This window comes from Protopterus annectens, chromosome 2.part0 (assembly GCF_019279795.1).
Source record: "Protopterus annectens isolate FY-2018-M chromosome 2.part0, PAN1.0, whole genome shotgun sequence".
NCBI classification, from domain to species: domain Eukaryota; kingdom Metazoa; phylum Chordata; order Ceratodontiformes; family Protopteridae; genus Protopterus; species Protopterus annectens.
The window spans coordinates 1,596,530,122-1,596,542,863 of NC_056728.1; positions in this window are offsets into that span (position 1 = coordinate 1,596,530,122).

The window sequence follows — 12,742 nt, forward strand, 5'->3', positions numbered from 1 at the left end:
GCACTGATGGCCATTATACATCCCATCCTCAGGGTGTTACTGGATGTGTGTAAACTATGAATGACATTGTGTCTAGAGGAAATGTAAAAGTGCTCGAGAAACTATCAGGAGATGATCTTTTTACCACAAAATCCAAAGGGCAGCATTCACAGCCAGATCAAGTTTATACCAACCACACTGTTTGGAAAACATGTTTGCCACTCACTCTGACAATTTCATAGTTTTGTTTTTCTGCAAGCTTTACTGATATTATGTATACACTGTATATATATATGTATATATATATATATATATATATATATATATATATATATATATATATATATATATATATATATATATACGGGTCTACTTTACATGGTCAACTTTTCACAAAGTCTACTTTCATATGGCTGAGACCATATGATCGACTTTCAGAAAGCTGACCATGTAAAATAAACACAAAAAACACAATGAACACTTACCTTAAAACTCCGAGATTGCACTACAGTAAGGAAGATGGAAATTTTCCCATTCTGCACTGTACAGAGATAGAGGTTCCCCATGGTCGACTTTTTGAAAGGTCGATCATATGAAGGGGACCCATATATATATATATATATTTATATATATATATTTATATATATATATATATATATATATATATATATATATATATATATATATATATATATCTATAGGTTTATCGGTTCATACTAGGCTATCTGCCCTAGGGCATTTATAAGCCTAGCCAGAGTGTGTTTGGCTTTCGCACCCATTTTAAATGAATTTTGCTATGCCCTTTTTCGAGGTTAGTATACTGTGCCTCTGTCTAACAGTGACACAGAAGTGATACCTGGGGTAAACCTACTATCTCCCATCCACTCATCAAGATTCCTCTTGAAGAGAGTCATTGAGGGACTCTGCCTAACCTGGACTGGGATTTTAATCCAGAGTGAAGGGAGCCTCTGGGTTATGAATCTGTCCCTCCAGCATGTCTTATTTATTTCAGTGCTGAGGTTCAAGTCTCTCGAGCGTGTAGCTCAATGGGATTTGGATTTTCTGAGGTGCAACATGTCCATTAATTCTGGGTTGGACATGGCTTTATACGTCAGGCACAGATCACCTCTGAGCAGGCGGTATACCACTGAGTAGAGCTGGAGTTTCTTTAACCGGGCAGCATATGGCATCTGTTTGAGCCCTTTGATCCTCTTGGTGAGGTACTTATGGGGTCTTTCCAGTTGCTGCAGGTGTCTGATAAGGTACATCCCAAAAGGGGCATTGTACTCAATTATGGGCCTGATGAGGGATGAGTAAAGAGGCACGATGACCTCCCCTGATCTAGATAAGAATCCCTTCATGATTTGGTGGGCTGTATAAAATGTTTTTCTAACCACTTTGGCCACGTGGTTGTCAAATGAGAGATTGCTATCAACTTGGATCCCCAGGCCCCTAATTACTTCTTTCATACTTAATGGATTACCACCTGTGTGGTAATTTGTGGGCACTTTGTTTTTGCCAAAGGGGAAGACTATACACTTTTTGGCATTCAGCTTGAGGCCATGGCTCTGGCACCAGTTGTCTGTTTCTATGAGGCCCTTTTGTAGGATGCTTGTGTCGGCTGGTGAGTCTATTATGGCGCCCAGTTTGCAGTCATCTGCGAACTTGGTCAGCCACAGTCCTTCCGTGTTAGCCTGTACCTCCGAGAAATATATACCGAACAAGAGAGGCCCCAGGACTGAGCCTTGTGGGATGCCACTTGTAACTGGTTTGGAGTCTGACATGGCTCCAGCAATTCTAACCATGTGGGTTCTGTCCTTGAGCCAGTTTGCAACCCATCTAGTGACATAGGGGTTTATATTTAAGCTGGTGAGCTTATCTATAATGCCTGAGTGGGGTATTGTATCGAAGGCTTTTGCAAGGTCAGGTAGGCTGTGTGGACCACCTTCCCCTCGTCAATGGCCTTGGTGACTGTTTCAAAGAAATTGACCAGGTTTAAGAGGCAGGATCTGCCCTTAACAAAGCCGAACTGGGTAGGATCCAGTGTCTGTAGGTCCCCAATATCTTTATTTATGAGGTCCATGATGATCCTTTCCATAGCTTTGCAGACCAAGCTAGTCAAGCTTATGGGGCAATAGTTTCCAGGATCCGTTGAGGCACGACCTTTGTGGAGAGGGACCACTGTTGCTGTATGCCACTCTTTGGGTACATATCCTGTAGTAAGGCTGAGATTGAACAGTAGTTTTATGTTTGGGTTTAGTTCATGTAGGACGCAGCCCGGGACACCATCTGGTCCCATTGATGCTGTGTTTTTTGCTTTGGAGAGGGCGGCTCTTACCTGAGCATCTGAGATGTCAGGGGGGCAGCACTCTGCTGGGATAGATATTTGCCCTTTTGGTGGGGAAGGGGGGGGGTTTGCGCTGAATCTGTCAGCTAGGATGTTGGCAATGTCTGTGGGTTCTGTGTATTTTTTGTCATTTTGGACTAATTCTGAGCATATCTGGGAATTCCCACCCAGGTTCCTAACATAACTAAAGAAAGCCTTGTGATTATCCTTAGTGTCCTGTGCAATTTTTCTCTTGAAGCTGGCCTTAGATGATTTTATGAGTGCCCGTACTTTTTTGCTAATACTGATCAGAGATGCCTTCCCTTTTCGGGATTTTGCTCTATCATGTAGTAGCTTCCTCCTTCTATTGTATAGTTTGTTTATGGATGGGGTCCACCAGACAGGATGCCTATCTTTGGAGAATTGGGTCTTGGTTTTATTTGGGATTGCATGATCCATGCATTCCTGAAGGTGTTCATAGAATGCGTTTATAAAGGATTCTGCGGTCTGAGACGTATTTTCCACAGGCCCGGGGGCTTTGAAGGATTCCACCTCGGTTTTGAGGAGTATAAAATTTGCTTTAGAGAAGTTTTTCACTGTGGTTTTCTAGGCAGGGGCTGGGGTCGGGATGTGAATATCTAGTGAGATTAGTTTATGGTCTGATCTTACCAGTGAGGGATACACTTCTGATCTGGAGCTTAGAGTCCCCATGTTGGTGATGATCAGGTCCAGTATGTTTTCCCTTCTTGTGGGAGTGGCAACAAGTTGTTCCATAGCATTTGAGTTTATACATTCTAGGAACCTTTGGGCTAGGGTGTTGGAGCTAGAGTAATGCTCCCAGTCTATGTTAGGGTAGTTGAAGTCGCCCAATATAATGGTGTTTGGAGAGTCCTTCATATTTTCCAGTGTTCTCAGGAAGGCCGAGTGGGGTTCCTGGGTTTGGGAGGGTGGTCTGTAGCAGGCTATTAACTGGAAGGCAGTTTTACCCACTGTTAGTTGCACATGGATAGTCTCTGATGCTTCATGCTGTGCCACCAACCTGAAGGTGTGGGTATCTTTGACGAATATTGATACTCCCCCTCCTTTTGTGGTTCGATCCAAGTTTTGTGGCCGAAAAACATGGTATGAGGTATAACCTGGTAGTGCTGTGGTGCTCTCGGGAGCCTTGAACCAGGTTTCTGTTGCTGCACATATATCGATGTTCTCCATGCTAAGGAGAGTTTTGAGTGCGTGCATCTTGAGGTTTAGACTTCTGGCGTTGAGTAGCATTACTCTTAGTTTCTTATCCCTTGTGATACCTATGGAGGTGGGTTTGTCTTTTGAGCCTTGCCTAAAGAAGGCACTATGGGGGTGGCAAGAGCCTTTGCCAATATCCGAAAGCCAGGGGTGACAGGTGCAAGCCACCCCTAGCGAAGCATCGTGGCTTGTCGAGCATGTAATCCCAGGCAGACAGGCATTGGATCCCCTTTGAATGACACCCATACTTAAGCCAATTGTTGAAATTGATCATCTTGTCTTCATATTGTGGCATCATTCTTGGTGAGGGTAAGATGCTACTCAAGGTCAGGGTCATACTGGCCTGGGCTACATGCTCAGAGAGCTCCTCTATGTCTCTTTTCATGTAGTCCAGGGAGGTACATCTCAGGTCATTCACACCAGCATGGACAATGACTGAGCCCGACAGGCAGCTCACTGTGACCTTCTCCTTGTTCAGCCTGGTGAATCAGGTGTGTTGTTTAGCCTTAAGGGCTGTGACTGTTCGGCACACTGGCTTTGTGAGCTATGTGTTGCACGTGTTTTGTTTTGGGGTAGCAGTTGCTTGGGTGTCTGCTTTGGAGGTCTCTGCTGCTTAGGCAGATTTTTATTTAGAGCCTCCGAGTATGTTTTTGTGTGTTAATGTGTTTGGTTTGCTGTCGTGGTAGGTCTATGTGAGACTGGAATTGTGGTGAGGGTGGTTTCCTTCTCCTCCTGACTGGTTACGCCAGTACTGAGTTGAGAGAGCTTAGCCTCCAGTTTGGCTATATGGTTTCATCTCTCACATGTGTTGGAATTTGTTGGGAGGAGGAGAGGGTTGTCTGTGTACATGAGGCAGTTGTAACATTGCCTCAAGATTCCCAGATTCATAAGCTGGACCGTAGATGAGATTGACAACTGACCATTGGACATGCTAGAATAGTATTGGGAATTCCTTTATAATTGAAAAAAAGGGCCAATGGGGAACAAAGTACTCATTTATTTGTCTGAATGTTGTTTAGCTGAGACAAGAGGGTGATGTTGCAACTATCAAGCATGTAGAGTCAATAACTGGGTGCTAGAATTTATAGACACGACTGGTTTTAAGTATGACTATATATATATGGTCGACCAGGTATGGCTGAAAGGAGTGCGTCAACATCACAAAAATGCGACTGCAAGTGTTGCGAATCACAAAATATATATATATGGTTTACATTTATATGGCTCGACCATACATTTTACCGACTTTTCTCCACGAATCCCATAACGCTGAATGGTTGGAATATCATAAAAACTGAATTCGACATTTCTGACTGGTCTACACCTTAAAACAAGTGCTAACATAGGTCAAAAAGGAGACAGGATTTTGCAATTTTCAACACTTGCAGTCGCATTTTTTTGTGATGTTGACGCCCTCCTTTCAGCCATACCTGGTCGACCATATATATATAGTCATACTTAAAACCAGTCGTGTCTATAAATTCTAGCACCCAGTTATTGACTCTACATGCTTGATAGTTACAACATCACCCTCTTGTCTCAGCTAAACAACATTCAGACAAATAAAATTATATACTCCATGTATGTGTTGCCTTCAGAATTACACAGTATTAATTCTATTTATGCATTATGATGTACTTTTCATAAAGTGACTGCATTAATCCCTCTATTGGATATAAGGAGGGTTTCAAATGTTAAGATCAGCTTTAAACAAGATAGTTTACATTTACTTTTGTAATATTCATTGCAGACCGACCTTATGCCAGATATATTTGAGCTGGCCTTGTTTTATGTCCTGAGAGATGCTTTTCACTATAAATGCAGATAAGAGAAATTATTTTTTAATTGCATCACAAATGTTGTTCAGCATAAATGAAACACATTTGTAACTTAAGACCACATGCAAGAAACTGACTTTTCACTTCAAACTTCTCGTATTAGAGATTAATCTCACTAGCAGAAATGTATTTGCTACTTAAAAAGGAAAAGGCACTTTGTTGCATGCTATAGTAAAAGTATATACACTAGTTATTAAACAGTGTGATTATGTATAGATGTTTTCGTAATCTGAATACTAGTATGAGGCATGTGTCTTATAAGCAAGTCTTTTAAGCAAGCATGGCTTCATTTGGACATTGCAACTTACATTTTCTTCTTTGAGACTTAAACTAAATTATCATTATTATACAGATTACACTGTACATCTGAGTGCAGTTCTTAATAGAGTACAAGGATTGTTTTATAGTTGTTCAGGGCTACATTTGTCTCATACTGCTTACTGGCTGACATAGTTTTTATTGATAAATATTTTTTTTTTATTCACAGCAAGTTATTAAATGCAATGTTAAGAATTTTATCAAAGTTTTAACACCAGACATCAGACTAAACAGAATAACCACAACAAAATGAGGGCCATATCATTACAGTTGTTTATACTTCGGCAATCACATTTTCTATTAAGGTAATAGTCATAAACTGTTCTTGCCTTCCATTTATTCATATGCAACATACATGCTTTAGTTTTCAAAGTACATCTGTTTGGTCAATAAGACAGGGTTCAAACTCACCAACTAAAGGCACCAGGAAGGAGCATAACCACTGCGAAAGATTCGTTTATAAAATGCTCAACTTTAACTGAATAATTCAATGACATAAATGTTTAACTAAGATCACCACATTTTCATCTTCATTATAACAAGATTTCATCAGATGCGTAAAACAAATGTAATAAGCTAGTTTAAATGCCTTCATATAAATAACTGAATAATACCTAATTAACACCGATCTAGATAAATAACAATTATATACAATCAAATCACTACCCCAACAAGTGCACCTACAGTATCAAAATGGAAAAATACATAAATGATCAACCTGATTTAAAATGCATAAACCAACATAATAAAGAATAAAATAGGTTAAAACTATAAAACCATATAATGCTGGGAGACTTTTTTGTTATTTGTAACAGTGTGGAGACATTGAAGGAGATAACAGCGTACCGATGATTGACAAAAGAAGGTACAAGGAGATTGGGGAAACCAGAAAGCTGATTGGACAGCTTACTCAACTCATTGAATTGCTCACATCGATCAGCTAATCAATGATTAGCCTACTTTCCAAAGTTCCTGGTGAACAAAACCAGGAAGTGAATGCACTATCGCAACATATGATACGAGCAGAATTACTGAACAACAACAACATAATTTGGACGGTTTTCACATCCACAGAGCAGATACAGATTTTCAATGAACTCTGAGGATATTGACAGACATGGAGGGTGAATTTCAATGAACAGAATGCCAACATGAGGAACCATTACCAGTTCAGTAAATTAGAGGTGACTGTATTTCTAATTTGGGCAATCCTAATTTAAATGACTGATTATTTGTTAATTTTGCATCTAGATTTAAAAATAATACAACAAGTTAAGAACTTTATACAGACACTTATAATAATAAAGTGAACACGCTGTTTGATTTAATGTCCAAATACAGAACTTTGGAAATTGAAAATGCTTACTTAAAAGAATGTGTGAGGTATTTATACCCCAACAATGTGCAGGTATGTAGTGAATTTCATAAAGAATTAATAGACGTTTTTAATTGTTATGGTTTGGCAATTGTGAGAGCCATAATTAAGGAAAATGACAGAATTAAAGAGTGGGTACATAAAGACATTGAGGAGATTAACCAATGTGTTATTACAGACCTTATGTTCACTCTTGAAATGTTAAAGAAAAAAATACTTTAATATTAAGCTAGGTGAGAAATGTGATGGGCTTGTCAATAGGAAACTGAGAAAACTGGAAAGAGATTTCTTGAGTATAAGGAAAATAAGAATTACCACAGGCCTAAAAATTCGAATAGAAAAGATAATGGCATTTTTTATGAAAGTAGACCTGAGGGGAGAGATCAACTTCAAAGAGAAGAGCAAGGAAGGGATGATATGGATGGAGGAAGGGATTTTAATGACCCTTTGGAATACCCCACTTCGGAGGTCTGAAAGGTTAAAAAACAAGAACCTACCACAATACCATCAAAATGATTACCATCAAAATCATTACAATTCAAAAGGGGGAAGAATGGGGAAAGGCAGGAGAGTGAGATATTAACACCTTCACAGACAGTAACACCATATTTCCTTGTAAATGCTACCTCACAACTTTATTCTGTTGTTTCTAATGGTAATTATAGATACACTTGTTAAAATTTCAACATTTTTAATTATAGTAATATAGACTTAATGATAGAACACTTTAATTTATTATCCAAAGGGCTCAAGTTTATCCCACGAAAGAAGGGTGACTTGACAAAAGTTATTTTAGACCTCAAGCTTTTTGTTAGAAAAATCAACCTGAGTCTTGTTTTACCACAATAGCTGAAGGTTGAGACAGATATTGTAAGAAAGAAAAGTATGGTTAACCCACCACTACATCCCCAACTTAAGAATTTTGAGGCCACAGTAGAGAAAGAAATTAGAAAAAAAATTTCAAAAAGTAGATAGAGGTCCAGCTTGACTACAGGTGAAAAGGAAGGTGTTAGATGAACTGAGAAAAAATAAGAATATCAGGGTCATAAAACCTGATAAGGGTGGGAGAGCTGCAATTATGGACATAATACTCTATGAGTGCAAAATGAATGAATCTATGGAGACACAGGTAAATACATTAGGGTGTCTAAGAACAAAATTAATATTTCTTATAAAGAGATTGCTGTAGCCCTAACATATATGTTGATGGAGGGATTAATTGATCAGAATGTCTATAATTATATGAAAAATGAAAAACCAAGAATTCCTTCCATATTTGGAATTCCTAAGTTTTATAAGAATGAGCTTGACCTCCACTAAGACCCATAGTAGCTGCAGAAAAGTCCAAAACAGCACCCCGGGTCAAATATTTAGACACTGAACTAACAAAGTTCTGGATGAATGAAAACAGTATTTTAAAAGACCCTGGGACTTTTTAAAGAATGTTCAACAGGAGCTATATGGTGAGAACATTATTTTTGAAAGAACTTATATAATAGATTTGTTTATGAGTATCCCCAATGATCAAGGCATGGAATTGTTTGAGGAGGCCTTATTTAAAGAAAAAAGATTTCAACATAGTGAAAATCTAGCATGTTTAAACCTAATTGATCTGGTATTGAAAAATAATTATATCCATCTTGGAGGTGAACTTTTTCAACAAACACAAAGGGTGGCTATGGGTGCTGCCTATGCCCCACCCTATGCAAATATAGTTTTGGCTTCCAGGGAAGAGAGATTTATTTTTTACTCAAGTTATATAAACTGTTGGGTATTATGTAAGAGATACCTTGATGACATATGTATCTTCTGGACAGCCCATTTGAACAAGTAAGTTGGAAGAATTTATTAACTAATTGGGAGAAACTACAGACTTTTTTAAATGTACACATAAGTACTTCCATGATGTTTTACATTATTTGGATGTGGTTATTTCTAAAGTGGAAGGGGGGTTTAAATCTAGGATTTATAGGAAGGAGATGTTTTCCAATTCCTATCTCTGTTATGCAAGTGCCTATCCAGTCCATCCAAAAAGAAGTATTGTAAAGGGACAATTTATGAGATCCAGTAGAATGACTTCTACAACTTCTGATTTTGAGGATGAATGTTAATTTTTAGAAAGCCTATTCAAAGAAAGGGGATACCCCCTAGATTTAATGCAGGTTGTTAAAAATGACGTAAGTGATGGAAGAAAAGATAGATTTAGGCCAATTTTAGGAGAGAAAACTACAAGGGATGGTTGAGAAGGACATATGGTTTTGAACCAAGAAGGAATTTTTAACAAAGTTTTTGTGACAGAATTTAACGGGAACGCACATACAGTTAAAAACGTTATATAAAAAGAATGGGGAAGATTTATTGGTTTAACTGATATTGTGGAAATTCCTAAAGAACCTGTTAAAGTTGTATATAAGAGGGAAAAAATGTAAAAGGCCTTTTAGAACAGGACAAAGAAATGTACAAGAATATACATAGTAGAAGGAAAGGGACATTTAAGTGTGCTTGTTCCCAGTGTTTGCATACTTTGAATAAATAAAATATATTTTTAACATGTAGGGGTAGAACTATTGAAGGAAAAACCTATTCTAATTGTCATTCCTCTGGTTTAGTATATGTAGTTGTTTGTGATTAGTGTGAAGCTTTCTATACTGGTAAAATGGAATGAAAGTTAAAAAGAAGAATGTATGAACACCATTATGATATACAGATAAGGAACAAAAACAATGCTTTATACAAGCATACTAAAGAAAGTAAAAAGGCTAGGTTTTTATTTTTTTGTTCTTGAAGAGGTCAGCAGGATGTAAGAGGGGGGCTATGGGAAGAAATAATTGAATATAGGGAGCTATGGTGGCAAATTATGTTACAGGCCAGTACTCCCCCTGGGTTGAATGAGAATGTTTACATCACCCCCCCCCTTAAAATGAGAGCAGCTAAATTATAAAGCAACTTTGTTACTTTTTATATGAACATTCTGTATTCTTCTTAAGAGATGGTTATGTATTTTTTAAAACTAATTTTATCCATTTGAAAAGGATTTAATATATTACTTAAATATGTATATTAATGCTGCTAATAGCCTTTTAGGAGAGAATTTCACATTTTGGTAAATATTTTATACACATTATGTTTAGCCATTAGGTGAAGCCTTTACACTGTATTTTATTATTAACGATGCACAATATTAAGGATGCATTATATGGTTTTTATAGTCTTAATCTGTTTTATTATTTATTATGTTGGTTTATGCATTTTAAATCAGGTTCATCATTTATGTATTTTTCCATTTTGATACTGTAGGATTTACTGTAGGTGCACTTGGGGTAGTGATTTGATTGTATAAAATTGTTGTTTATCTAGATTGGTGTTAATTAGGTATTATTCAGTTGTTTATATGAAAGTATTTAACATAGCTTATTACATCTGTTTTATGCATCTGATGAAGTCTTGCTATAATGAAGGCAAAAATGCTGTGATTTTAGTTAACCATTTATCTCTTTCAATCTTTCAATTAAAGTTAAGTATTTTATGAAATAATCTTTTGTAGTGGTTATTCACCTTCCTGGTGCCTTTTATTGGCAATTTTATAGGGTTTTGACTTTTAGGCATCATTTCTGGGACTTTTTTTGTTATTTGTAACAAGATTTTAAACTCTGATCGTAGCTTTTCTACTGCACAGCCAACTGCTGACACCTTGGGTGCATGAGGTTTTCTGGCACCAAGGAAGGGGGCATTGGCCCTGTTTTGGAATTATTTCTGGAACAGATCACCTGTAGTTGAAATTCCATCATTTGGAATAGGAGTGCAGCAGGAAACCCAGTTATGACCATCTGTATCTAGTGATATGGTAACATAAGCTGAAATTAGTTATTTTGGCTTATAATATGTGTTTTACATAGTTTCATATTTTATCAGGGGAAGCTCAAAGTGTAATCAGATTTGTTGAAAGTCTGAAGTACAGCATTCAGCCAGTACAAATGACAGATTCTGAGCTGTCTATAAATGGCTGTATGACTCATGTCAGACAGTAGTATGAATGCTACCGTGGGTCTCCCCTGAAAAGAAGCTACTAGCCTAGTGGGACTAATCCGGTCAACAAAGGATAAATAAATAAATAAATAAAGCCACAAGTAAGGGTGAGCTCAAATTATGTGCCAGCATTTAGCAGGTGTAAAAACTGTGGATGGCATGTCAGGTGATGAGATCAGACAACAGATGTTGAACATTGGCTTTAGGGCACCATAATCTCATGTACAAAATGGAAAATGGGGGTTAATACCAATGCTGAACCTGTATGCGAACAGGTACTCAAGTGAGACATTACACATTTGACTTTGAGTGACTATAACTTAGGTAGGATGTCTGTAACCATACTCTGTGTGAATGGATGCGATATTGCATTGTATTGACTCTGTGTTATACCACTGTTATATTTTGATTAAATAGGGTTTTATAGTATAGTCTGAATTGTGAGATACGTTGCTGTGTAGTTAGTTTTATTGGGGGTTCAGGATTTTGTAGTCTTAGAAGTTTCAGTTAACCTTTTCTACATCTTTATTGAAATATAATAGTGCAAAGGGGCAGACAAAATAAAGATCAATAAATGAAGTAAATACACTGCTTTTTAAGATATCTGGTATATTACAAATAACTTTCTATTTTTATTTTCACTTTAATGAAGCCTTATGCTTTAATTTGTTATATTTTATGACACAATTACATGTATATGGTCCTTAAGAGAACACTGAGCCACCTTGCATTTATTTGATTTTGAAGCCTCAGTCATGCTATCTTGACAGATTGTGAACCATCATCTCGCTGTGCATTAATATCGACCTGCATATCAAAATCAATCTCCTTTGCATCTTATCGTATGGCTTTTCATGTGTCTTTCTACATTTGGCTTTGAACGGCAGATCCTATTATTCAGATACATAAACAGTGCTATATGAGAGGAATTTGTTCTGCAGTTTCTTTACCTTACTTGCCTCTGTTAACAAGGAAGGGTTACAGAGCAAGTATCATATGCTGCTATCCCTCTTACCATACAATGCACAGGATTTCATTTTCTAGCAGACATAAATAGTTTATCACACGCTATTATAAAACCTTTGTCAGAATTACCATCTGATCCAAACTGTGTTAACTCTTAGGACCTCCTTCAACAACAGAGAGAATAAATAACAAATAAAAGTCACTTAATGAATGAAATAGAAGAAATAGTGAGATTTCCCTGCATCTTCATTCTAATTTGCCTTGGACCTTGCAACTTGAACTGGTCAAAACAGTAGACTGTTAGGTTGTTTAAATTAAAGATTAAAACAGAATGCTTTTTATGCTGAGAGCACCTGTGTCTGTGGGGGGAGGGAGAGCACGGGTATCTAAAAATAGTGCCTGTATGTGTATGCACATGCATGTGTTTTAATTTGGGGGTATAAAAAATACCTTATTATGGAATAATCTCTTTTTTTCCTTAATGAGGATTTAAATAATTATAAAACAAACTGGAACACAAATGGAAACTTATATGTGAGAAAAGGATTAGAAACTGCAGTTAAATATAAATTAACAGCTTTAGAATAAATACTAAATTCATAAAACATATATGACCTAAAATATTTGCAAAAGTATGAAATGTGATACAGAAAACAAACAAAACTGTTAAAATATAAT